Genomic DNA, 25,747 nt, shown 5'->3' with positions numbered 1-25,747 from the left:
GCAAGGAGAACCGTGACAGGCAGTGAGGACACATAAGCAGAGCAAAAGCCAAGCGGGAAAATCCCCCAGGCCAGCACGTCCACACTAGCAGCTGAGGAGGCAGGATGCCAGCTTCTGCACTCTTCTTGGGTCAATGTTCTCCACAGTGAGTATCTTCTATTAACAGTTCCTTGTGCTGATCTTGTGTTCACTTAATGACACTTTTTTTTTATTCACTGACTTTAGAGAGACAGAGAAAGGAAGGGAGAGAGACAGAGTGAAAGAAAGAGAAGCATTCATTTGTTGTTCTACTTAGTTGTATGTTCATGAGTTACTTCCTGTATGTGCCCTGCCTGGGGATTGAAACCGCAACGTTGGTGTTTCAGGGTGACACTCTAACCGACTGAGCAACCGGTCAGGGCCTAAAATGTCTTTTAATATCCAGTGCTACCCTTGGCAAATATAAACTCCATACACCTCTGACAAGTGGTTATAACTGATATTTGCTTATGATTCACCTCAAACTATAACTTTCTATGTATATACAGCCTGTACAGTCAAGAGTCCCTGTCTTGTCCAACATGGTATCATCTACATATGACTATTAGTATAAAATGCTAACTTAGTTAAAATTAAACATAATTAAGAACTCACTTCTTTAATTGCACTAACATAACCCAAATGCTCCCAACAGCCACAGTGACCAGAGCAACCGCATTAGAAAGCTCACATCACAGGAGGTTTCCATCACTGCACAAAATTCTATTAGACCAGGGGTAGTCAACCTTTTCATACCTACTGCCTACTTTTGTATCTCTGTTAGTAGTGAAATTTTCTAACCGCCCACCAGTTCCACAGTAATGGTGATTTATAAAGTAGGGAAGTAACTTTACTTTATAAAATTTATAAAGCAGAGTTACAGCAAGTTAAAGCATATAATAATTACTTACCAAGTACTTTATGTCGGATTTTTGCTAAGTTTGGCAGAATAAATCTTTATAAAACAACTTACTATAGTTAAATCTGTCTTTTTATTTATACTTTGGTTGCTCCGCTACCACGCACCATGAAAGCTGGAATGCCCACTAGTGGACGGTAGGGACCAGGTTGACTACCACTTAATAGACCATACAGTTTCAGGCCTATGAATACATCCCCAATGCTGAGTGCAACCCTTCTTTACAAGAAGGTACACTCACTTCTGAGTGGACTGCTCACATTCAGAAGGACATTTTCTCTTCACATACATGTCAACATTTACATAATTTGTTCTTGGACTCACACTTTTAAAAAGCTCAGGGTCTATGCTAACATTATCTGAATCAAACTATATAATTTTCAAAGACCTAAGAGACACATTAGCTCATTCCTCACACTCAGGAGAAAGCAGTCCTGCAGATAGATGGTTATTTCCACCTCACAACAAGGAAAATGAGGCCTCAAGAGTTCTGTGAGCTGTCTGGAACCACAGTGTCTCCTACTCAATGTCTACGCCACCCAGGGGTAGTCTGCGTACAAATACACCACACTTTCTCATTACAACATGTTTCTTTCTGGGTAGAATCTGTTTGTACCACCACATAAGCAATGTTAGAGGGAAATAATCTCTACAAGGTATTAGAATCCTCTTTCCCTTACATCTCTGTTAGCAACAAAAGTTGTTTTTGTTTTTGTTTTACACTTTTTCTGCCAAAGATCAATTTTCATTGATTTATCTTCCTCGCTACTTAGATCTTTTGGCCAATTAACTTGCTTTTTGGCAAACTGCTTGTTCACATCTGTCACCCACTTTTCTATTACATGTTCGTTCTTTTCTTACCAATTTCCTTTTTGCTTTTAGGATATGAGGTCTTGGAACATACAATACCTCACTCAGACATTGCATATGTGGTCTGCTATATTATTTTGCAAGATGGTTGCTTTATTTCTAACATTTAAGTCTTTGAATATTTACAAGATTCATTTTATTTTCTTCCAAATGGGTATGTAGTTGGGCCCCATCCTTCTCATTCTAAAAAAAGTTGTTTATTTTATAATAAATGTTTATATACACTAAAATAACCTTCTGGGTTTTCAATTGTGGTCTCTTTGTCCACTGCTACATCAATTCAACACTGATCTAATTATACAGAAGTTATATAATATGTTCTGATATTTGGTAGTAGCAAGACCCAGGCATAATTCTTTATACTTTTCTTGGCTTTTTTTCAAGATTTTTATTCTTCCATGTAAATTTTAGATGAAATGACCCCCATGTTACTAAACAGAATGGTCATTATTCAATTCTAACTTACTGTTCCTAATAGGAGCACATAACACTGCTGACCACTTTCTCCTCTTTGCTTGCAGACTGTCACGCTTAGTTTTCTTTTATATTCACAATCGCTCCTTCTCAGTCTCTTTGGGTAGATAGTCCTGATCTCTCTCTCTCTCTCTCTTTTTAAAGATTTTATTTATTCATTTTAAAGATGAAAAAGAGAGAGAGAGAAGGGGAAGGAGCAGGAAGTATCAACTCCCATACACACATTGACTAGGGAAGCCCAAGGTTTCGAATCGGCAACCTCTGCGTTCCAGGTCGACGCTTTATCCACTGTACCACCACAGGTCAGGCCTGATTTCTTAATCTACTTCATGCTTCTGTCCCCCCATGTCTTCTCTATCTACACTGGCTCCCTAGGTATGCTCTTTCAAGCTATGAAATGACTCTTAAATTTGTACCTCCACACTGGACTCGTCATTTCAGACCAATATATAGAACTGCATATTTCATATGTACCTGGATGCCTAAAAGGCATTTTAATTAAAACAAACCCAAAACCTAGATACTGATATTCCCTCATAAAGGAGCCCTTCCTGATGCCATCCCCATCTGAGTTAAAAACTAATATATTCTTCTAGTTGCTCAGTCTTGGAACTAGTCTGATGCCTGTCTTTCTTTTACACTCTACCTGTATCTGTCAGCAGTTTCTATAATCTCTTTAAACAAAATTTCTCCAGACAGTAACCACTTTTCCTCACCTATAGCTGCCATCTTGGTCCAACCATCATCATTCTTCTCTGAACTATCATAATGGTCTCCTACCTGGTAGACCTACTTCACCTTAACTCTCCCAGAAGTCTATTCTTAACAAACCAGCAGAGCAATATTGTTAACAAGTTGATCAAATGATGTCATTCCTTTGCTTAAAACCCTCTAATGGCCTCCCATCTCAAGATAAAACCCAAGGGTTTTTACTGTAACCACATAGCCCTAAATGATCTTGCTATAGCCCTCCCTCCAAGTTCTGACCTCATCTCCTCTTGGCCTTGTCTGCATGCTCCCACCAGAAATCCCTGCTTGCAGCCTGCCTTAGAGCCTCTGCGTTTGTCTGCCAGCTCTCCACTGGTAGTCTTCTCCACACCAACACTCTGGACACACGAGCTAAAATGGCAACGTTTCACACAAACATTCTAAAACACCTTCACTGCTTTTTTTTCTCCTTCACACTTACCACTATCTTATTTTTCTATGTTATTTACATATTATACTTACTTACGCCAGTAAACTATTATTTACTACTTATGTATCTATTATATTTATCTTATTTACTGTCAAGCTCACTAACTAGAATATTTACTTCAGGAAAAATAGTTCAAAGAATAAAATATTCCAATCATACACAAATTCTTCCAGAGAACTAATTTTAAAAAATGCTCCCCAACTCATGTTACCAGGCCAGTATAACCTTACCAGAACAAAACTCAATGAAGATGTTACAAGAAGGAAAAAGTACAAGTAAATCACGTTCATAAACAAATAAAAAAATCCAAAAGAAAATACTAACTCAGCATTCATAGAAAAGTCAACTTTATTCCAAAAATATAAGGCTAATAAAACATAGGAAAATAAATATAACTTTCTGCATTAATAAAATAAATGAGGAATAATGAAAGATCATCTCAATAGATGGAAAAAGTGTTGATGAAATGCAACAGCCATTCACAGTAAAACCACTTAGTACACACTAGGAGAAAAATTCCTCAGTCTCACTTAATGATGAAATGTTGAGAGCTTTCCCTTTTAATCTATAAACATAAAACATTTCTCCACTTATTCAGGCCTTCTTAAGTGTTTTTAAATAGTTTTCTACTTTTCCCCTTAGAGATATTGTACTTTGTTTTATTCTGGGCATAGCAATGATAGTGAGCATTCTTATCTCATTTCTGATATGTACAACCTCATTTATAGAACACACAAAAATTACAAAACTATACTTAGAGCATACAGTTGCTGCACGTGGATGGTATAAACTGAAAAGGAAAAGCTAAATAATTGTTATTATCATATAAAGGTGAATACAGTGGGACTCTAAGGAAACTGAGCAGGAGAGTCAGAGTAGTACATGATTATTTGCTTTATAACTGACTCACTGCACATCTGATATACTTTTTAAAGTTATATTTCACAAAAAAATCCACTAAAATTGTTTAAATTAAAAATTTTTTGCCAATGAAAATGGGGCCAAGAACTTGAATGGATTATTTTTTTATTTTATTTATTCATTTTAGAGAGGTGGGGGGTAAAGAGACAGATAAACAGAGACAGGAAGAGAGAGAGAGAGAGAAGAGGGCAGGAGGGAGAGGAGCAGGAAGCATCAACTCCCATATGTACCTTGACCAGACAAAGCCACGGCTTCTTTTTTTTTTTAATAAATTTTTATTAATTTTAATGGGGTGACATCAATAAATCAGGGTACATATAAGGGCCACGGTTTACGAACCGGTGACTTCAGCATTCCAGGTTGACATTTTATCCACTGCAGTACCACAGGTCAAGATTATTTCTTAATTGTATATTTTATCATGATTGTCCAGTCGCTCAAACGCTCTAATTCTATATTATGATCATTTATTTATATTTACCCAGAAAACAGTGCATTTCAAATTCTTAGTGATGAAAACATTTTTTATTTTACTTTTTGTTCATGTAGTATATATTTTAATAATACTAATGATATTAATACTAGTACTAACAGTAAGCACTACTACTACCATGTAGTTAATATTTACTATGATTATTATGTAGTAGGCTTTATTCTAAGAGCTTTATACATATTATATCATTTAATCCTCAGCGATTTTATAAGGTATCATTAACTTACCGATTTCATATTTACAAATATGAAAATATATACAACAGTATCTTATAGGCATATAAATATTGTATTCCTTTTCTTCTTTGATTACCTTTGTCAAGTGTTTATCAATTGTAGAGACCTTTTTATAGAAGCAAGACTTCTATCAATAAATTTGCTGTATTTTTAAATATTTTACACTAATTTCTATTCTTAATCAATATTAATTTTCCCTTTTTGTCTTAAAACAGTGTTGCTGACCTTACTCTAATTTCCTCACATTAACACATTGTGTGTAAATTGTAATTTCTCATTTGTTCATCATAAAATAATAGTGTTTTGCATTTTCCTGAGACCAGAAAAGAATGTGAAATGTAGTAACTATACATTTCCTCTCTTTGAGAAAAGTATCATTTTGCTTTGTTTTTTTTTTTTCATTTCAAATGATGGTGACAGTGTTATTTGCTTAGTTATCTAATAAACTCTTGTATCACTACAATAACATTCAGAGAATGTAGCTGAATATGTATTTTTAGAAATTTACTGATTTCACTTTGAAAACTAAGATACCATCCTTTCATACACTCTATTAGACCTTAAAATAAACATATTTTAATCATGTTATTTTACTTAATACCTACACATCATTTTTTTTTCTTCTAGATTTTTCAAAAACTGATAGAGACATGTTGCAAAATCTTTCCAAAATAGCAATTTTGCCCATTTCTCCTTAAATGCCATATGAACTTTGGCTGGATATTAGATTCCCTATAGTTTGGAACATCAGAGCGTAATAGTTATATTTTCCCTTTAATTTGTAAATATAATCAATATATTATACCTTCTGCTACTTAATGCTCTTTGCCTTACCCTCTACTTTTTCTCATACTTTGATTGACAACATGTCAAGTTTTATTTATTTTTTTTGTATTTTTTTTTGTATTTTTCTGAAGTTGGAAACAGGGAGGCAGTCAGACAGACTCCCACATGCGCCCGACCAGGATCCACCCGGCACACCCACCAGGGGGCGATGCTCTGCCCATCTGGGGCGCTGCTCCGTTGCAACCAGAGCCATTCTAGCACCTGAGGCAGAGGCCACAGAGCCATCCTCAGCGCCTGGGCCAACTTTGCTCCAATGGAGCCTTGGCTGTGGGAGGGGAAGAGAGAGACAGAGAGGAAGGAGAAGGGGAGGGGTGGAGAAGCAGATGGGCGCTTCTCCTGTGTGCCCTGGCTGGGAATCGAAGCCGGGACTCCCGCATGCCAGACCGACGCTCTACCACTGAGCCAACCGGCCAGGGCCAAGTTTTATTTTTTATAATATATTTTTGCTCACATCTTTATTTTTTACTGCCATCATCTTGTGAGATACATGCCCTTCAAAGTTGAAGCAATGTTTCTTTTAGTAACAAACTATCTAGCCCAGTTAGTGTTATCTTAGTAGCTACATTATTTTAGACTTTTTAGAATAATAATTTCCCATTTCATTGTTATTCTTTTGCCTGTCTCTCTAGGAAAATTTTAGATGTTGTTCATTCTATTTTTATCATATTAGTGATTATCTTTAAGTTATTATAAATAACAGCTGAATTATGTCTCCCCCCAAAATCAACACAATTGCACTAACTCATTTAGAAGATGAGGCATTTAGCACAGGCTCATTTACTGCCTCCTTTCATTACCTATTTTAAAGTAAGAGTACTAATATTTTATATTTGTTGGGTCACTTAAATAAAGTTGAAGAGAAAAGCTAAAAGATATATCAGTAAAAACAGCAATCCTAAACTAAAAATTCTAGGCATGAATCCATAGAAAGAGACTGCTCAATTAGGGTGTCAATAATTTCAAAATTGATACACAGTATGTTATTATAGATATATCTTATACAAATTACCTTGTTATATATATTGTAAACAACTTTGCATCTTACTGTAAATTTTAAATTTTTTAGATTCTTTTTTTATTTTTATTTTTTGTGACAGAGACAGAGAAACAGACAGAGAGAGAGGGACAGACAGGAAGCATCAGTTCTTCATTGTGGCACCATAGTTGTTCATTGATTGCTTTCTCATATGTGCCTTGAATGGGGGGCTAGAGCAGACCGAGTAACCCCTTGCTCAAGCCAGCGACCTTGGGTCCAAGCTGGTGAGCTTTGCTCAAACCAGATGAGCCCGCACTCAAGCTGATGACCTTGGGGTTTCAAACCTGGGTCCTCTGCGTCCCATCCAACACTCGATCAACTGTGCCACCACTAAGTGAGGCAAAATTTTCTTAAGTTTCTAAAGAAATTTTTATTTTACTCACAAATGAACAGTAAACTTACAAAATAAATAGTACAAATTGTAGGAAAATGAGAACAGAGTCAACCTCTTTAATAAGCACATGAGAACTAAAACAGATACTTTGCCCATGGAACCAGAAAAGATTTTTAAGTACCTAGTTTTGCCAGGCAATTGCCAGGGAAGTACGAAAGTAGATACTCCTCTAACACTGCTGGTAAGAATTCAAATTTAGAGAAACTTTTCAAATGATCATTTGGCAGTATCTAAATTCTTTAAAATATGCATTGCCTATATTACACGCAAGAAGATTCTGTAAAGACGCTTTTCAGAATAGGTTTCTTTTGTAAGACACTGAGAATGAAAATTATCTTAATTTCGAAAAGCAAGGAATCTAAATAATAAAATTTAAAAGCATAAACACACAAAACAATGAAGTTTTTACAAAGTGTTATGTAGAAAAGAATTTGGACTTGCCCAAACAGAAGTCTTGCCTTGCCCTTGGCTTTTGGGAGATGATATGTCATAAAGACAGTGACAGAGATGTCATTGTTAAAGGCAGAGGTTGATCACACATGACAGTCTCTTTTTTATTTTTTCCTTTTTTTTTTTTAGAAAAAGAGAGGGACAGGGACAGGAACAGAAAGACAGGAAGGGAGAGAGATGAGAAGCATCAACTCATAGTTGCAGCACCTTAGTTGTTCATTTATTGCTTTCTTACATGTGGCATGAACAGGGGGCTCCAGCCGAGCCAGTGACTCCTTGCGCAAACAGTGACCTTTGGGCTCAAGCCAGCGACCATCGAATCATGTCTATGATCCCATGCTCAAGCCGGATGAGCCTGTGCTCAAGCCAGTAACCTTGGTATTTCAAACCTGGGTCCTCAGTGTCCCAGGCTGATGTTCTATCCACAACACCACCACCTGGTCAGGCACACTTGACAGTTTTAAGGTGGGGATTGGACATCCCAGAATAACCAAGCCTATAATCTAAAATGAAATCTCTGGGTCACAGGGAATCAGCCAACCTGGAAGAATGACATCAACCATGTGGACAAACCATCTACCAGTTATGCCTATATAAGAGAGTCTCGGTAAAAACCCAGAACACTGAGGTGAGGTTCTCTGTTAGGCACATATCTATGACAGGAAAGTAAAATGTCCTGAGTATAATGCAAGCATCATTTTTAGAATCATCCCAGGTTCTGCATTATGCATCTCTTCCTTTGGCTATATTTTTACCTTTATCCTTTCCCTATAAATAAACCATAACCATGAATACAGGGGTGGGCAATAGTAGATAAAGTTTCAGCCATCATTACTCAAAAGATAAATCATAAGTAAGCATATGAAATAAGAACATTAATAATAAGACAAATAATGCGAATAAATAATACAATAATAATAAATAATATAATACAGAAATAAACGGTGTTTCCTGTACTCAAAACTATAAACCTACTATTGCCAAACCCTGTATAACAGCTTTCAGTTAGTTCTATGAGTCCTTTAGCAAATCATCAAACATGAGGGCGGATTTGAGAACCCTCTGAACTTGCAGCAGTGCCAGAAATTTTTAGCAGACTTGGCAGTCTGGAGGACTGTACCCTCAATCTCACAATTCAGCTAGTTATGGGCAAGTACAATCCAATGTTTATAAATACTGCTATACTTATAGATATTTCTATATAATACATGTGACTAGAAGGACATACTCCAAAATAATCAGCATTGGTTATATCTAGGTGCTGAGATATTATTGTTTCAGTGGTCCATGTCTATGTTTTGCTAATTGTCTACAACAAATATTTATTGTTTGTAATCAAAAGATAAATATTTTTAAATGATTATGTAGCAAAGTCATCAATCTAAAAACAAAAAGAAACCAAAATTATTCTTGATGGCTAAAGCCATTATTCTGGGCACCTGCAGCATATATTTTTATCTTGAGTGATAATCAAGTATCATCACTATACATAGCAATTTCTATAACAGTTCTATAACATTTAATAAAGAACAAATAAATAACTGAATTTCAATATTACAACTATCAATGGTAAAAATTATTTCTCAGAAACAGGAGCAGCCTGACCAGGTGGTGGTGCAGTGGACAGAGTGCCAGACTGGGATGCAGAGGGCCCAGGTTCAAGACCTCGAGGTCGCCAGCTTCAGGGTGGGCTCATCTGGTTTGAGAAAGGCTCACCAGCTTGAGTCCAAGGTTACTGGCTTGAGCAATAGGTCACTCAGTCTGCAATAGCCCCCAGGTCAAGGCGCATATGAGAAATCAATCAATGAACAACTAAGGAGCCGCAACAAAGAATTGATGTTTCTCATCTCTCTCCCTTCCTGTCTGTCTGTCCCTGTCTGTCCCTCTCTCTGACTCTGTCTCTGCCACACACACACACACACACACACACACACATACATACACAAAACATAAAAAACAAAAGGAGCAAACATCTTACATAAACATGTCTAGTATATGTCTATATTCTAGAAATAAACAACAACAATAGAAAAAAACAGGAGAAAGAGAAAGGGTAGATCAAAAAAACTAGAGTGTAAGATTCTGTGTTTCTGCAATACTGATTTTTCAAATGGCTTGTTTTATATATATAATTTAAGGGTGTGTTTGCAAAAATGGGGTACCGGAGTAGATGCAGATAAGGGTAAGGGATCAAAGAAAAAAGACCAGAGAAAAATGGCCTCAGCTGTATTTTCCATTAGCTACAATTTTATTCCTAATGGATACATGTTTGGAATTCTGGACAATCTAAGTGAGTTTTTAAAAAAATCAATAATGTCAAGCTGACACTATAGAACATACAAAAATGTTTTCTTAATGGAACAAAAGAAAAAGAAGAAGAAGAAGCCCAAGGAAGCAGGAGGGGGCAAACACTTGTATATAACTTCTAAATCCAAGTCCACTACAGGTGGTCTCAAGTTCTTAAATTTAAAGAATGGCAAAATTACCAACATGTACTCTTCACGTGATAATCAATTACCTAATGTAAAATGCTTGAAATAAATACACTTAGTATGGATTATGTCAGCTCTTCAATTAGGAATAAATTCACGGTCATTTCAAAAGGTGCTTTTAATGGTGTTCTTTGTGGCAACTTCTTTTCCCCTGACATTCCTCATCATCCCACCTTAAGCTATTGGTCCCCCAACTGTGAACCTAAATCAATCTGCTAATGTATAATGTGTAAGGCTCCTCTAACAAATGGATAATTGATTCCTTAACAAATGCTGCATCCCCATGGACACAGTGGAATGAATAAGAAACAGAGAAGCTGGGGTTTCATTTACCTTCTCCCAGAGTTCACTGGTTAACCATCCCCACATTCAGATGGCTGCCCGCCCATGTAGCTTCCTGCTCCTAGTCCCAGTCAGCCAGCCAGCTGCACTCACACTCCAGTGTGGAAAGCAAACCTCTGTTCTCCCTACTCGGGAAAAGCTCATGTTACTACTGCTTTTCCTTTTCCCTGATGAAACACCCTGAGGTATGGAAGCTCCATTAGGATTTAAGAAGTCTCTTTAAAATACACTAAGAGTGGGTTTTCTATCAATCTACAAACAAACATGTATTTTCTCACTGATTCTATGGTCAAAAGGCCTAACTTTTAACTATAAATTCTCAAATCTTCTCATTTGCTCTTGGATTTTATTTCTAGGTTCATATGAAACCCTTCTTTAAATTAAGATGGAATAAATTTATCAACAGGTAACCTTGAATTGGATGACTTTTATGGCGCTTTCTTGAAAGCCTCAGAATATGGGTTCAGTCAGTTCCTTGGGAGGTCTGCTCAATGTCCCCACAGCTTCATATTCCTGTCACTCCCAAACGTCATGGCAACTGGTTGTTGACCACCCCTCCAGTGCCAATTACTCTCCCAAAGGCCACAGAGACTTTCCAGGGGCTGAAGTAATGGGAACTCTCAGCTTTACCTTAACTCAGCCACTGTGACAACTGCCCCTGCTGATTGCTGCCTTCTTCCAACCTTCTCTTCCCTCAGCAGTGACAACCACATACTCTCCTGCTGCACTTACCACAATGGGCTGTATAAACACTGTTGGGAAATAATAATAAAATAATACAGACCCTTTTGTTATTTATGGTCCTGTGACTAACGCTAAGTACATCATTCTTACCTAGCATATCAGTTCAAAAATTAAGGCTAATAAAGCATGAACCCACTGAAAAAAACTGAAAACACTTTATGTGTCAAGTAAACATGCATAACAAATACTAAGAAAAAAATTTTTTTAAATCCTACAAGAAAAGATGACAGACATACTCCTAGACTGACTTCAAAGCAATATTAAATTCTGGATATTTAATAAATGGTAAAATAAATAAAAATGAATCAATCTTCAACAATGACAACAAAAGATAGAAACAATGATTAATAAACATAATAAAAAACTAGTTCAGAATTAAAACAATGCAAAAGTTGACACAAAATTTTTAATGACACACAAAAATTAAGAGGCTATAAATTTTAGTTACTAAAAACAAATACAAATAGTATATTAATTACAAGGAAGCTGGGTCCCTGGCTTTCCTTGAAAGTGAGAAAACATGATGACCTTCACTTAAACAGTCAGGCCAGTCAATGTATCCACACCAGGGACACATACGGAACACACAGTCCTCTAGGAAGGCTCCTAATTTACTTTTGCTGGATGGGATTCCCCTTTTGTGTGTTCCAACATCACACTCTATCAGAGCACTCCTGTTTTTGAACAATAAGTCACTCTGATGTCTGCCTCTGGCACTGAACTTGATCTCCTGGAGAGCAGAAGTCTACTTTAAACCCAGCAGCTGGCACAGAAGAGCTCAATGAAGCTGCCAAAAGAATGAGAATCCCAGTCTTGCAGGATCGGAGGCTTTGACCCAGAAAACAGGTAAAACAAACAATTAAAAGTTCTGTAAGACAATTAAGAGCAGAATACATAAAAACAGAGAAATTTTGTTAACTGTTATTTTCCTAAAAATAAGAAAACTTTTAAAGAATGAGGTAACGTTTAATATGTCCCCATCTTTTGTTTTTTTGTGTGTGTGTATTTTTCTGAAGTAAGAAGCAGGGAGGCACAGAGACAGAATCTTGCATGCACCCGACTGGGATCCTCCTGGCAAGATCAGTAGGGGGCAATGCTCTGCCCATCTGGGGTGTTGCTCTGTTGCAACCAGAGCCATTCTAGCACCTGAGGCGGAGGCCATGGAGCCATCCTCAGCGCCCGAGCCAACTTTTGCTCCAATGGAGCCTTGGCTGTGGGAGGGGAAAAGAGAGATAGAAAGGAGAGGGGAAAGGGTGGAGAAGCAGATGGGTGCTTCTCCTGTGTGCCCTGGCTGGGAATCAAACCTGGGACTTCCAAGAGCCAGGCCGATACTCTAACTCTGAGCCAACCGACCAGAGCATGTCCCCATCTTTTGGGATCCAAGGTTTCTAATACTCAGTTTCAGGCTTGAATAGTAGAGAAGAGTGGATGATCTAAATAAGATATGGCAATCATTTAACAAAAGCTGCTGTTTCTGCAGATGGAGGAAAATGATTTATCTAGCAATTCATTCCAACTTCAGAAATGATTAGGAAATTCAAAAAGCTGTAAAGCCATTTACTTTCCATCATGAATACAAAGAAGAGGCAATGGTGAAACCTGACACAGTTGCATATAAATTACAGTTCAATTTTTCTATTATAATGTAGCTGAAATATACTTCATGCCACAAATTACTACTCATCATGTATTATAAATTTATACTTTTAAAAGTATATCCTTTTCATAGAAATAGAAAAATATTCTTAAAATTCACATGGAACCACAAAAGACTGAATAGCTAAAGCTATTCTGAGAAAGAAAAACCTGGAAGCATCACATGTCTTATTTCAAACTATATTAGAGAGCCATAGTAATCAAAACAGTATAGTACTGATATAAAAACACATATACAAACCATTGGAACAGAATCAAAAGACCAGAAATAAAACCATGCCTATTTGGTCAAATATATTCGGCAAGGGAGTCAAAAATATTCAATGGGGAAAAGATAATCCCCTTAATAAATGGTGGGGAAACTAAATAATCTCATATCAAATAGATAGTGAAATTAGATCACAATTTCATAGCACTGACAAAATATTTACTTAAAATGAATAAAGGATATTTTTGGCAATAATTTTTTGGATATGACATCAATAGCACAATAAAACCAATTATTAAAAAGTGAGACTACATCAAACTCAAAACTTAACAGTAAAAAATAAATAAATAAAAATTACCAAAATGAAAAGGCAGCCTAGCTTGTAATCAAAGATTTACAGAAGAGTACACACTGAAACTATTAGGAAGGGTGGAAATGTGAAAAGAGCAAATACTATTCCCACGGGTGGCAGCTGAGACTTGGGAGGTATATTACAACTCCAGGGGGTTCCCCCAAAGAGTGTGGGGTCAAAGCCCAAGCTGGCTAAACTGCCCTTGGTTTAATGTTGGTAAGGTTATCCTTGGTGCACAGCTTGATCCTTACCATGCACATCCAGGCCCAGCAGAAGTGGCTACAAACTGGAGGTCCAAACAGGTTGTCCAAGGCCAGTCACAGGCAGTGTCAAGTGTCTTAAACTGGCCTAAACCAAAGTCACTCTCAAGAGGCCCCAAAACAACACACTCAGTAGCCAAATTCAGACAACATCAGAGCAGGATCCATTTAGCTTCATAAGCAGCATATACAAAGGGAGATCTTGGCAGAAACAAAACCCTGCTGAAGCCAATTCTGCACTGTGGTCAGTACCTGCAGAGCAGCTTACATTGCATGGTCCTAGCTGAGCCTCATGGCCAGCCAGCCTAAGGAGCAACACTACACACAAATGAACCAACAGTAATTGAAACCCAGTCACATAACCCACACAAGGGAAATCCCTGGAACACCCAGCTCAGGTGATCAAGGAAACTGCAACACTAAATCCCATAGGATACCCACTGCATAAGGCCAGCCCATGAAGACTGGGAGTCATAGCATATCAATCTACTACACAGAAACAAATACAAAAAGGCAGCCAAAATGGGGAGACAAAACATAAAAAAATTTAAAAAAAACAGGCCCTAAATTAAAGACAAAAAAAAATCTCCAGAAAAAGAGCTAAATAAAATGGAAGCAAGCTATTTATCAGATATAGAGTTCAAGGTAATGGTTATAAGGATACTCAAGCATAAAAAGGACACAGAAACCATAAAAAGGAACCAGTCAGAAATGAAGAATACATCTGACATCAAGAATATATCTGAAGGAATAAACAGTAGGTTGGATGAAGCAGAGGATCAAATCAAAGATTTGGAAGACAAGATAGAAAATAACACCTATTCAGAGCACTAAAAAGAAAAGAGAATTTAAAAAATAAGGCTAGATAATCCCTGGTTAGGGCACACATTGGAAGCAACCAAAAAATGCATGAGTAGGTGGAACAACAAATGCTTCCTTTCCCATTCCCTCTCTCTCCCTTCCTCTCTCTATCTCTCTAAAAATGAATGAAATTTAAGCCCCGGTGGACAGTTTTGGTTGGTTGGAGTGTTGTCCTGCTGCATGGAGACTGCCAGTTCGATTCCCTAGTCAATGCAGAGAGGAGCAGCTTGGTGTTTCTGTCTCTTTCTCTGCCTCCCTCTCTCAAAAAAGAAAAAAAAAAAGAATGAGGATAGTTTAACAAACCTTAGGGACAACAGGAAGCATAACAATACCGGCATTACAGGGGTACCAGAAAGAGAAGGAAGAAAGCAAAAGGTCAAAAACCTATCCAAAGAAATGATGAATGAAAACTTCCTAACCTGGTGAAGAAAAAAGACACAAAAAAATGAATCCCAAACAACAAGAACCCGAAGAGGCTCACACCAAGCCACATAATTAAAATGCCAAAAGTTTATCACAAACACAGAATCTTAAAAGTAGAAAGAGAAAGATAGTTACCTACAAAGGAGCTCTCATAAGACTGTCAACAGAAACATTTGAGGCCAGACTGGAGAAAAGGAAAGGAAAAGAAAACAAAAGAGAGAAAAAAAACCCCTACAACCAAGACTACTTTACTCAGCAAAGCAATCTTGTAAAATTGAAGGAGAAATAAAGAGCTTTCCAATCAAGAAAAAGATAAAGAAGTTTGTTACCAAACCAGTATTACAATAAAGGTTAAAGGGTGGAAAAGAAAAAAGAAGAAAAGAAGAAGAAAGAAGGAAAAGCAGGAGGAGGAAGAGGAGAAGAAGAGGAGGAGGAGAAAGAAGAACAAAAAAAAAAGAAGAAAGGAAAGAAAAAAGGAGAGAAAGAAGATTCGAAGGAACAAAGGAGACAAAAGTAGAAAAGGGGGAAAAGAAAAGAAAAACCAAGAACATAGCAAAAGAATAAAATGGTAATAAATATGTTCCTATCAATAATCACTTTAAATATAAACGGATTAAATGCTCCAATCAAAAGATAAAGCATAGCTAAATGGATAGGAAAACAAGACACATATATATGCTATCGACAAGAGACCCTTTTAGCACAAAAGTCACAAAACAGACTAAAACCAAAGGGATAGAAAATGATGTTTCCGCAAATGAAAAGGGGAAAAAAAGCTGGGGTAGCAATACTTATATTTGACAAAACAGACTTTAAAGCAAAGGCTATATAGTAAGAGACAAAGGATACTACATAATGATAAAGGGAGCAATCTAACAAGAAGACATTACCCTTGTAAACAATTATACACCCAACATAGATGACCTAAATATATAAAACTAATCTTGATGGACATAAAGGGGAGAGATTATTAGTATAAACAAGTAGAGGATTAACACCCTACTGACATCAATGGATAGACCTCCTTGACAGTAAATCAAAGGAATGGTGGCAATAAATGATACACTAGACAAGATGTATTTAATTATCTTCAGAGTATTTCACCACAAAGCAGTAGAATACACATTCTTTTGAAATGTAGATGGAACATTTTCTAGGACAGACCACATGTTAGGACACAAAGCTAGTCTCAATAAATTTAAAAAGACTGAAATCATATCAAGCATGTTCTTTGACCATATGATATGAAGTGAGACAGCAATCACATGAAAAGAAAATAACAGAAAAGCACACAAAGACATGGAGGCTAAATAACATGTTACTAAACAATGAATGGGTTAATAATGAGAACAAGGAACACAGCAAAAGCTGTCCTAGGAGGGAAATTGATAGCATTACAGGCCTAACTCAAGAAACAAGCAAACAAAAATCTCAAATAAATAATCTAACTTTACACTTAAAGGAACTAGAGAAAGAATGAAAAACAAAGCCAAGAGTGAGTAGAGATCAGAGCATAATTAAACTAAATAGAGTCTAAAATAACGATATAAAAGATTCATGAAACCAAAGTGCTGGTTCTTTGAAAAGATAAAAAAGATTGACAAACTTTTAACCAGACTTACCAAGAAAAAAAGAGAAAAGACCCAAGTAAGTAAAATCAGAAATAAAAAGGACAAGTAACAGCTTACACCAAAGAAGTACAAAGAGTTGTAAGAAAATATTATGAACAACTATATGCTGACAAACTGGACAATCTGGACAAAATGGATAAATTCCTAGAGACATACAATTTTCCAAAACTAAATCAGAAAGAATCAGAGAATCTAAATAAACTGATTACAATAGTGAAATTGAAGCAGTAATCAAAATATTCCACACAAACAAAAGTCCTTAACCAGGAGATAGGTTTCACACGTGAATTTTACCAAGCATTCAAATAAGAACACCTATCCCTCTCAGACTATTCCAAAATATTCAACAGAAGGAAAGAGTCCCAAACTCATTTTATAAAGCCAGCATTATTCTAATTCTAAAATCAAATAAAGACACTACTACAAAGAAAAAAATTATAGGCAATATCACTAATGAACATAGATGCTAAAATCCTCAACAAAATATTAGCAATAAATACCCAAGATACGGAAATAACGTAAGTGTCCACAGGCAAATGAATGGATAAAGGAAATATGTTGTGTATATGTGGAATATTATTTAGCCATAAAAAAGGAAATCCTGTTATGTATGACAATACTGATAAACCTTGAAGGCATTAGGCTAAGAGAAATAAGCCAGACAGAGAAAGACAAATAGTGTATGATCTCTTTTCTATATGTAATCTAAAAATATCCAACTCATAGAAACATAGTAAAATGGTAGTTGCAGGGGTTGGGAAGTGAATAAATGAGGAGATGCTGGTCAAAGCATGTAAACTGTCAGTTATAAGATATATAGCGTGGTAACTGTAGTTAATAATACTAGATAATATGTGTACTTTAAAGTTTCTATGAGAGAAGAGTTTTAGAGTTCTCACCGTAACAATTAACATCACCAAAATGGTAATGTGAAATGAGAATGTGTTAATTAACCTTAATGGGGCAAACATTTTGAAATACATATGTATCAAGTCATCACTTGAACACCTTAAACTTACATAACATTATATGTCAATTGTATTTTAGTGTAGCTTAAAAAACAAAATAAAATCGCATATTACAAAACAAAAATGTACTAACCTATTTAAAGCTGATTTCTAAGTGAAAAATATTTATTTAAATTGATATGTTAAAATACTAAGCACATCACTACTGTTACTTTAATAATATAATTACATGTCTGTTATTTGAGGTGATGCCCATTATATTTCAAATACAGGAGCTCAAAAATACTCCCCAAATATCACTCACTATCTATTGGACTACAGAGGAGTCTCCTTACAATGATTTCAAATTAGCCGTACTCCTTCAAGGAGCTTTATGGCTGGCTCATCATAGCTTTCCCTTGAAGTTGCAAAATTAACGTGAATAAATATGAAATGATTACGTTAAGGTACAGAGTACACTATCTTCATGATCTCCAGATAGCCTTAAAAAATATTCTATTATTTTCACAAGAGTAGTTTGATAGAAAAAAAAAAAATTAAGTATCCCTAATTAGCCACTTTAACTTCCACTCTAATGATCAAACAGTAAAATTACTCTATAAGAAAATAAATGTCCTTGATTTAAACTCTAACTAATATCTTGAAAAATCTATAAAACATTAAAATCATATGGGAATGAGACGAATGGAAAGAATTTTTGAGTAAAAGTCACCGCATTTGGAAAGAAAACAGTTTTGTCCATCTGCTGTGTCAACACTGTTTTAAGTTGACACTTGAGTTTAAATTTTCTGCATGTATAAGCAAGTTTATATACCAGTCATTAAAACACTATTAAATAATTTTTTTAGTTAAAAAAATCCTCTAATAAGAGTTTTTAACCACTTCCCTCATAAGAGCACACTGTGTGTGACTTAGATGCTGTAAACTTATGAGGACCATTTGCCACCACATCTGACCCTCAAACGCCAAGCTGCTGTCCCTTTCCGCCACCTGAGATCCACAGCCCCTCTGCACCGCTGACTGGAGAAAGGCTCAGACACCACCCACTGCTGCGCACGGCCAGGACGGTACAACCTCTGCAGGGGCACGAAGCGGCCTTTCAGCCTGCACAAGGCTTATTAGTAGATGTCCGCTTTCTGAATCCCCAAACCTTTAAGAACACATGGGGGATTTGGAACGGATTGCCTCCTAAGAAGCTGTCATACCGCTGATTCCTAGAGCTGTTTTCCTTTTGTTAAACTTCATCTGCTGCACCCTGCCACAGCCCCGTGGACAATGGTAGAAGGCTGGCTTGCACATAACATGTATTTAAGACAGTTATTCACAATCTGGGCACTGATTAAAACATAGCTTCAATAAAGGGCTAAACCAGGCTTTTGATCCACATTTCCTCTTTTATTCATAGGCCAGGCATTGTGCGGGATGCCAGGTGCACATGGTAAAACCAGTAAATGTTGTCCTTATGAGGCTTGCAAATCACTGAAACACACTGCTCATGTTTAGGGCAGTGACCTTCTGGGGATGACATAAAGCTGCAGTTATCCTCTGCAGAGATGGAGGAATAACTAATCAGAGCCAGAGCTCATTTTCCTAAGAGCTTGCAATGCCACTCGCTTTAGAGTTCAGAGGGCACTTTGGGAGTCTCCCTATGATGCCCTGGATGGCTGTCTACAGTACTACATTTGGCAGGTGAGTGAGGAACACTTTTGTAGGAACTTATAAGTAAATCAGTTTGAGCAACAGCATAAGGACCCAGCAGTTTCTGTTTCTATCATCCATACTAGAATTGCCGAGCTCCTGCCTGCTGCCAGACTCCGTGCTGCTGGTAGCTGTGACTCCACTGGAAAACAAACGTCTACTGGAAAACCACTGCGGAAGGGTTTATGCTTGTTCCATACACAAATGACAACGGAGAGTTTCCAGAATGGTAAAATATAATGTGTGAAGTATAATTAAAAGTATTTCTTTTTAAACTGAGTCACTATTTTCCTTGCTTATACATTTAGCCAAAAAAAGACACAATGGAAGGAGTAATAAAAAAGGGAAAGCATAGTTACCAGACAAAGCAAAGCCACTGGAATATTGCAAGGGTAATAGTGCCTAAATGTACTAATAAATACATTTAACACAAGAGGAGCTAATATTACCAAATCCCTACATGATACAAAGAAGATTAAACAAAAATGGACAAACAAGGCCTGCCTTCAACGTATTTTGTGTACAGTCTGTGACCCCAGCACTTGGTAATACTTATATTTTAGAATTTAACACAGTAGAGATCATTGCTTACATGACTAGCTCCACAACTGATTAGACCTGAGAACAAAGACCTGCATTTAATTATCTTTTATATCCTTTGCACATCCTTAATAAAGTATTTGCTGAAGAGTAAGAAGCAATCACTGAATGAATATGATATACATAGTACTCTTCTGTGTGAGGTCATCAAGGAAGGTGTCACAAAGCTGGTGGGACACTGGACATTTCCACAGGCAAAGGCAGGAAAGCACACTGCAACAAGAGCAGGACAGTCTGGACACACCCCAGGCCACGACGGGGAGAAGACTGCAATGCCCAAACAGCAGAGCCCTGAGGAACGCAGAGAGGAGCTCTGCTTTATTCCACAGGCATCAAGGAGGCAGTCGGGTGTTTTCAGTAGGGGAGTAACAAAATCCCAGCACGTCTTTAGGAAGATCACTTGCACAACAATGTGAAGGATGGATTAGAAGACATGAGGCAGGGAGATCAGTTGGGTTTCACAGCAATATCCCAGGTGAGATTCAAAAAGACTTGAACAAGGGGGTGGCAATATAAAAAAAATGAGCGAAAGAAAGAAGGAGCTAAGGGAAGAATCTAAGGGATATACAGAGGACAGTGGAGGCTATGTCTGTCAGAGATGGAAGCAAACACTCGGAGCAGAAGAGCACAGGCCTTTCTAAGAGACGATGCTCCTCAGGACCTGGAAAAGCCTCTTTTCAGCTGCAAAGATTGGCTTTTTCTTGGCTAAAGAATTTAGATTATAAAAACACCTTTGCTTTGGCCCACTAGACCCACTGATAAAGAAACAAGAATTTAAGAAAGATACACAGTTTAATTAAAAGGCAGAACCTTGTTGGGAGCCTGGACTCAGCAGAGCAAGTGCAGTGCAGACCCTTCTGCCCATACGATAATTCGAAACAGAGACACTGTCATGAATTATATACCCCAACTTGTGGAAATTATTTCAAATAATAATTCTGAACAGAAATATACAGTACTGTTTTAATGCCCAAACAATCTGGCTGAAAGGTGGACAAAGTAAGGTGTCCTCTATAGTTGGCCATGCCACCAAGATTCCTCGCATACAGGTTTCTGACACTACAATTCCAAAAAACAAAATTAAATTCTTTTTCCCAGAGAACACTGACCTAGACATATAATTTTTTTTCTATAGCTAATGGATCAGAAATGGCATTATCATCTCATATAACTAGAAAAGGAATAAGCAGCATATTATTATTATTCTTTAATATTAAGTCTTAGAGGACTACCCTTAAGACTCTCCAAGTCCTAAGCATCTACTATGTCACACCTTTGAGGACAAACAACATACAAAATCAGCTCAAGAAAGCCAAGCACGGTACACATTCATGATGACTGCAAAACCACCAATGATAAACGAAAAACCTGTTAGTAATTCTTACTTATTTTTTCTCACTTTTATTTGTAACTTAATAATAGCAGCAGTATTGTTAATGCATTTCTATTTATCTGAAAACACTTGAGAAAGTAAAGCCTTTGTGTTTTCACAGGTGGGGAAAAAAATCACATCCAGAAAGGCAATACAGATACTTTAAATATAGTAACTGAGACCAAGTTCTTAATAAAATAGAAAGTACCTAACTTGTTTTACAGACATAACATGAAGAAAGACCACTTAAAACATCACAAATTCAGCTGCACCTTCACAACGGATATTACTGTTATAATGCTCTACATTGTAAAAACAATGCTTTATCAGTTCCCCATTAAGTTATTTCCCAAGTAGATTGTCATCTCAACAGTTCTCAAAAGAAGCATCTTGTAAACCAAGCTGCTAATGTTCTATACTACAAAGAACTCCTAAAGTCAGTTCACTAGACCTGCACTGGGAGCCATTCCACAGCCTATTTACAAAAGTAAGCATGTCCTTAAACCAAAGAAATAAACTCACTTGTGACACAAACTCCGCCCATCAACCAAGGGCTCAAATCCTTATAAATAATAAAAAAACCTCGCAGCCATTTGTGACAGGGGCTCCTCACATCCTCTATGCACCGGAAGAGCCTCAGATTGAACTGTGGGCTTCCTGCACTGTGTCCTGCTGGTTTGCACAGTCTCAGTAAACCACTGCAGGAAAGCCCAGTTTCCTCCTGACACCAACCAAGACCTGCCCCATCCATCACAACTGCAGAATTTGGATATCTGAGACCCTGGGGAGAAACTTTTGTTATAAAAGAAGGCCCCCCTTTTGTCTCAGTGGAACACAATAGGCGGCTAACTGAATCTGTGCCTCCTGACCTGCAGCTCCTTTTTGTTCAATTAAATGCCTCTTACTCTTTATTAAAGTCTAAAATTAACTTTGGCCTACATGAAATATGCCTTACTCCCCAAGCGAACACAGGATCTGATGGAGAAGGTAACAAACAAAATTAGTCTGTAAGAATTAAGTGTCAAGGAAGTTTTTTTTTCATTTTTTCCTTTTCCTTTCCACTTCCCCCTCTCCCAGCTTCTAGTTTTGCCCATCCTGTACATAGCTGAACACTTAAGCCAACCATATCAATAAATTTAAAATAACAGCTCTCTTTCAGGAAGTGTCTGCAATAAGATTCTTGGCTTAATCCCATTCCTCATAATAGTTAACATTTATTGAGCCTGGTGCTACATATTTCTCAGGTATATCTTTCAAAATATCCTCAAAATATTGATAGTATCATCAATCAGGGGTGTAACTATTTTCTATATTTTTGTAGAGAAAAAGAGGTCAAGTAACCTCTGTAGCTTGTCTCTGTTTTATTATTTTTAACTGCTTTATTGAGATACAATTGACATACAAATAACTGCAGATACTTCAAGTATAAACTTGGTAACTTTTAACATACTGTATGGTGCTTGTAAAACTTTGCCACATTCTTATTACCCCTGAAAGTCTTACGCCACTTTATAACCCTTCCACACCATTGTAAAGCCATTAGACACAGCCACCATCACAGCTGCCTGGCCAATGCAGGTTCGCATTTGATTCAGACAGATGGTAATGAAACAATGGAGCCAAGAACTGGTAGGTCATCATCTTTAATCCTAGCTTGCACCCGGCAGGCAAGTAAAACATACACTGGGCTCCAAAACCCACTCATTCAGTGCTCACAAAGCTACTGACTTATCCGAGTTTCCTAGAATCAAAGGTTTCTAGCTCACCAGCCTTATTCACCTCTGTTCCCATCTCCTTCTCCCTGCACAAACTTAGCACAAACTGGCTTCTCCTTCAGCACTCAGCCATCTTGGCTGCTTCTCCTATTCTCCACGTGGCCTTTCTCTGCCCTACTACAGCATGGGCTCTTCCTAGAACATAGTCACTCTTCTCTTGGAACATGATCTCTCTTCCTTTTAAAACCTTTGGGCACGAAAGCCCTCCCCAACACACATTAATACAATCGCCCATCCCAAGCAATCACCTGGGTGACGGGCTTCCACGTGGGCAGTCCATCTTTAATAAAGTGAGCAAAATATATTTTATCTGCCCAACAACCATCCCCTGCCCGTCTCCAGGCAACCACTGGTTTGCTTTCCACTACTACAGATTTATCTGCATTTTCTAGAATTGTATAGAAATTCAACCACACAATATACAGCCTTTCAGTCTGGCTTCTGTCACTTAATGTGATCGTTCCATCTATGTAGTAGCTTATATCAAAAGTTAATTCTTTTTTATTGGTAAGTAGAATGCCACGGTATGAATACACCACATGTTGCTTATCCATTGATCTGTAGATGGTCAACAGATGGTTTCTGCTTTGGGACTATAGTAAACAAAACTGCTATGAACCTGTGTAAGTCTTAGCAGGAGGACATGCTTTCACTTTCTAAGGGTGAAATGCATATGGTAGGTGTATGTTTAACATTTTTAAAAGCTACTAAACTGTTTTCCAAAGCAGTTATACCATTTTACATTTCCACCAGTAGTATAGGAGAGTCCACATTCTCCACATCCTCGCCAACATTTGGTATGGCCAGACTTTTTGAAAATCATCTTGGGAAACCTTTCTAAAAGAGAGATTCCTCGATCTCTTTATCCTCCTACCAAATAAAATTCTTTTGATCATTGAGGATTTCAGATTACTGCTTCATGATTTGTACTGCTAAAATCAAAATTATAAATGACAGAAATTTAAAATGTTATGCTAATATAAGGTATTATTATTTTATCTAATTTATTTCATTTAAATTATTTCCATCTAGAAGTGAAAGTTAAAGTCAGGGGTGTTTATTCATTCATTATTTTACCTAACTCTTGTTTCACTGTCGCTGTGTTTCTAACAAAGAAAAGTTCTTCATTAAATGTGACAGTGTCTACCTTCAGAGAGAATCAGCAAATTCAAGTCATACAGTGTTTTATTTTGTTTCTGAAGTAAAAGAATCCCTTTTTAAGAGAAATAATACAGAACCCCTCAAACCAACTACAATATCAGAGATAGGGAGATAAAGGAAAAAACTCAACAGAGATGAGAAGCTGAAGATTAAGGCTCTTTTCAAAAAGACAGTGACAATCTGAAACTGGTCACCTGAAAGTCATACACCTAATATAGCTATGATCATGAGGGAGCCAGGGCCTCATGAAACACTTTTTTACAGCAGACTATCATATTTTACAGTAAGGTGAATAAACAAAAAATAGCACCAAGCCATCTTCCTCTCCTGGTTAAAATATATATATATATATATATTTAAAGCTAAAGAGAACTTAATTTTCAAAGATGTCATATAGAAATGACTAAAAAAAGGAACTGGAAAAACATGTTGGCAAATTTAAGAATGATACTATAAATTACCTGAGAAGGAATGTTAAGATATACTTGACATAAAATTGACATCAGAGAAGATACAGCTTAAGGTGCATACTGAAAAAATAAATGAGAGAATAAACATGTGAATAAACTCTACAGTATTGTCTTGGTTTTCTTTTGGCAATGGAACCAGCAGGGTATGACCCATGCACTGTAGCCATCTAACACTGCAGTTGCTACATAATATTAAAAAGAAATACTTAGAAGCAGAGTGTCCAGAATCACTGAACTGGAGCAGGAAATTGAGGAGATCATACAGGCAAGTTTTTGTAAGGTGAGGAGATACGAGTAACAGCATAAAAGAGAGCTCTATCCAACACCAACTCCCCATTTTAATAGATGGCAATTGAAAGAATACTTAAAGTCATCAAGATGAGTGTCCAGTCTCCATGAGTAGATGAGAGAGGGCAAAACTATACTACTCTTGCCTTAAAGGGATGCTATAGCAAAATGAGAACCCATAACTTTCCTAATCTATCAGTACAATGAGAGCACACAATTGCCTTTATGGACTATTCCAAAGACCATCATTCAGTGGTTCTGTTTCTATTCTTTTATGTGAGAGGAGGGGAGATAGACAGATTACTGCCCGTGCCTGGACCAGAATCCACCACACAAACGGAGTCCGGGGTGGATGATCAAATCAACTGAGCCACTGGCTATGAAAAGGGAAGAGAGAGAGAAGGGGCAGTGGGAGGGGAAGAGAAGCAAATGGTCACTTCTCCTGTGTGCCCTGACCAGGGATCAAGCTTGGGATGTCCACATGCCAGGCTGATGCTCTATCCACTGAGCAAACTGGCCAGGGTAGTTCCATTTCTTGTAAGCGCGCGCACACACACACACACGCAACCCATTCCCTTTCCTTTACAATGT

At 37.2% G+C, this 25,747-nt stretch overlaps 1 protein-coding gene across 1 annotated transcript in view; it reads right to left on the bottom strand.

The window, feature by feature from the left end:
• VPS41 (VPS41 subunit of HOPS complex) overlaps window positions 1-25,747 on the bottom strand; it is a 281,951-nt gene that overhangs the window by 182,937 nt on the left and 73,267 nt on the right. The window lies entirely within an intron of this gene.

This window comes from Saccopteryx bilineata, chromosome 4 (assembly GCF_036850765.1).
Source record: "Saccopteryx bilineata isolate mSacBil1 chromosome 4, mSacBil1_pri_phased_curated, whole genome shotgun sequence".
Taxonomy (NCBI): domain Eukaryota; kingdom Metazoa; phylum Chordata; class Mammalia; order Chiroptera; family Emballonuridae; genus Saccopteryx; species Saccopteryx bilineata.
The sequence above is the reverse complement of the archived record's forward strand: the minus strand, read 5'-3'. Positions and strand labels throughout refer to the sequence as shown.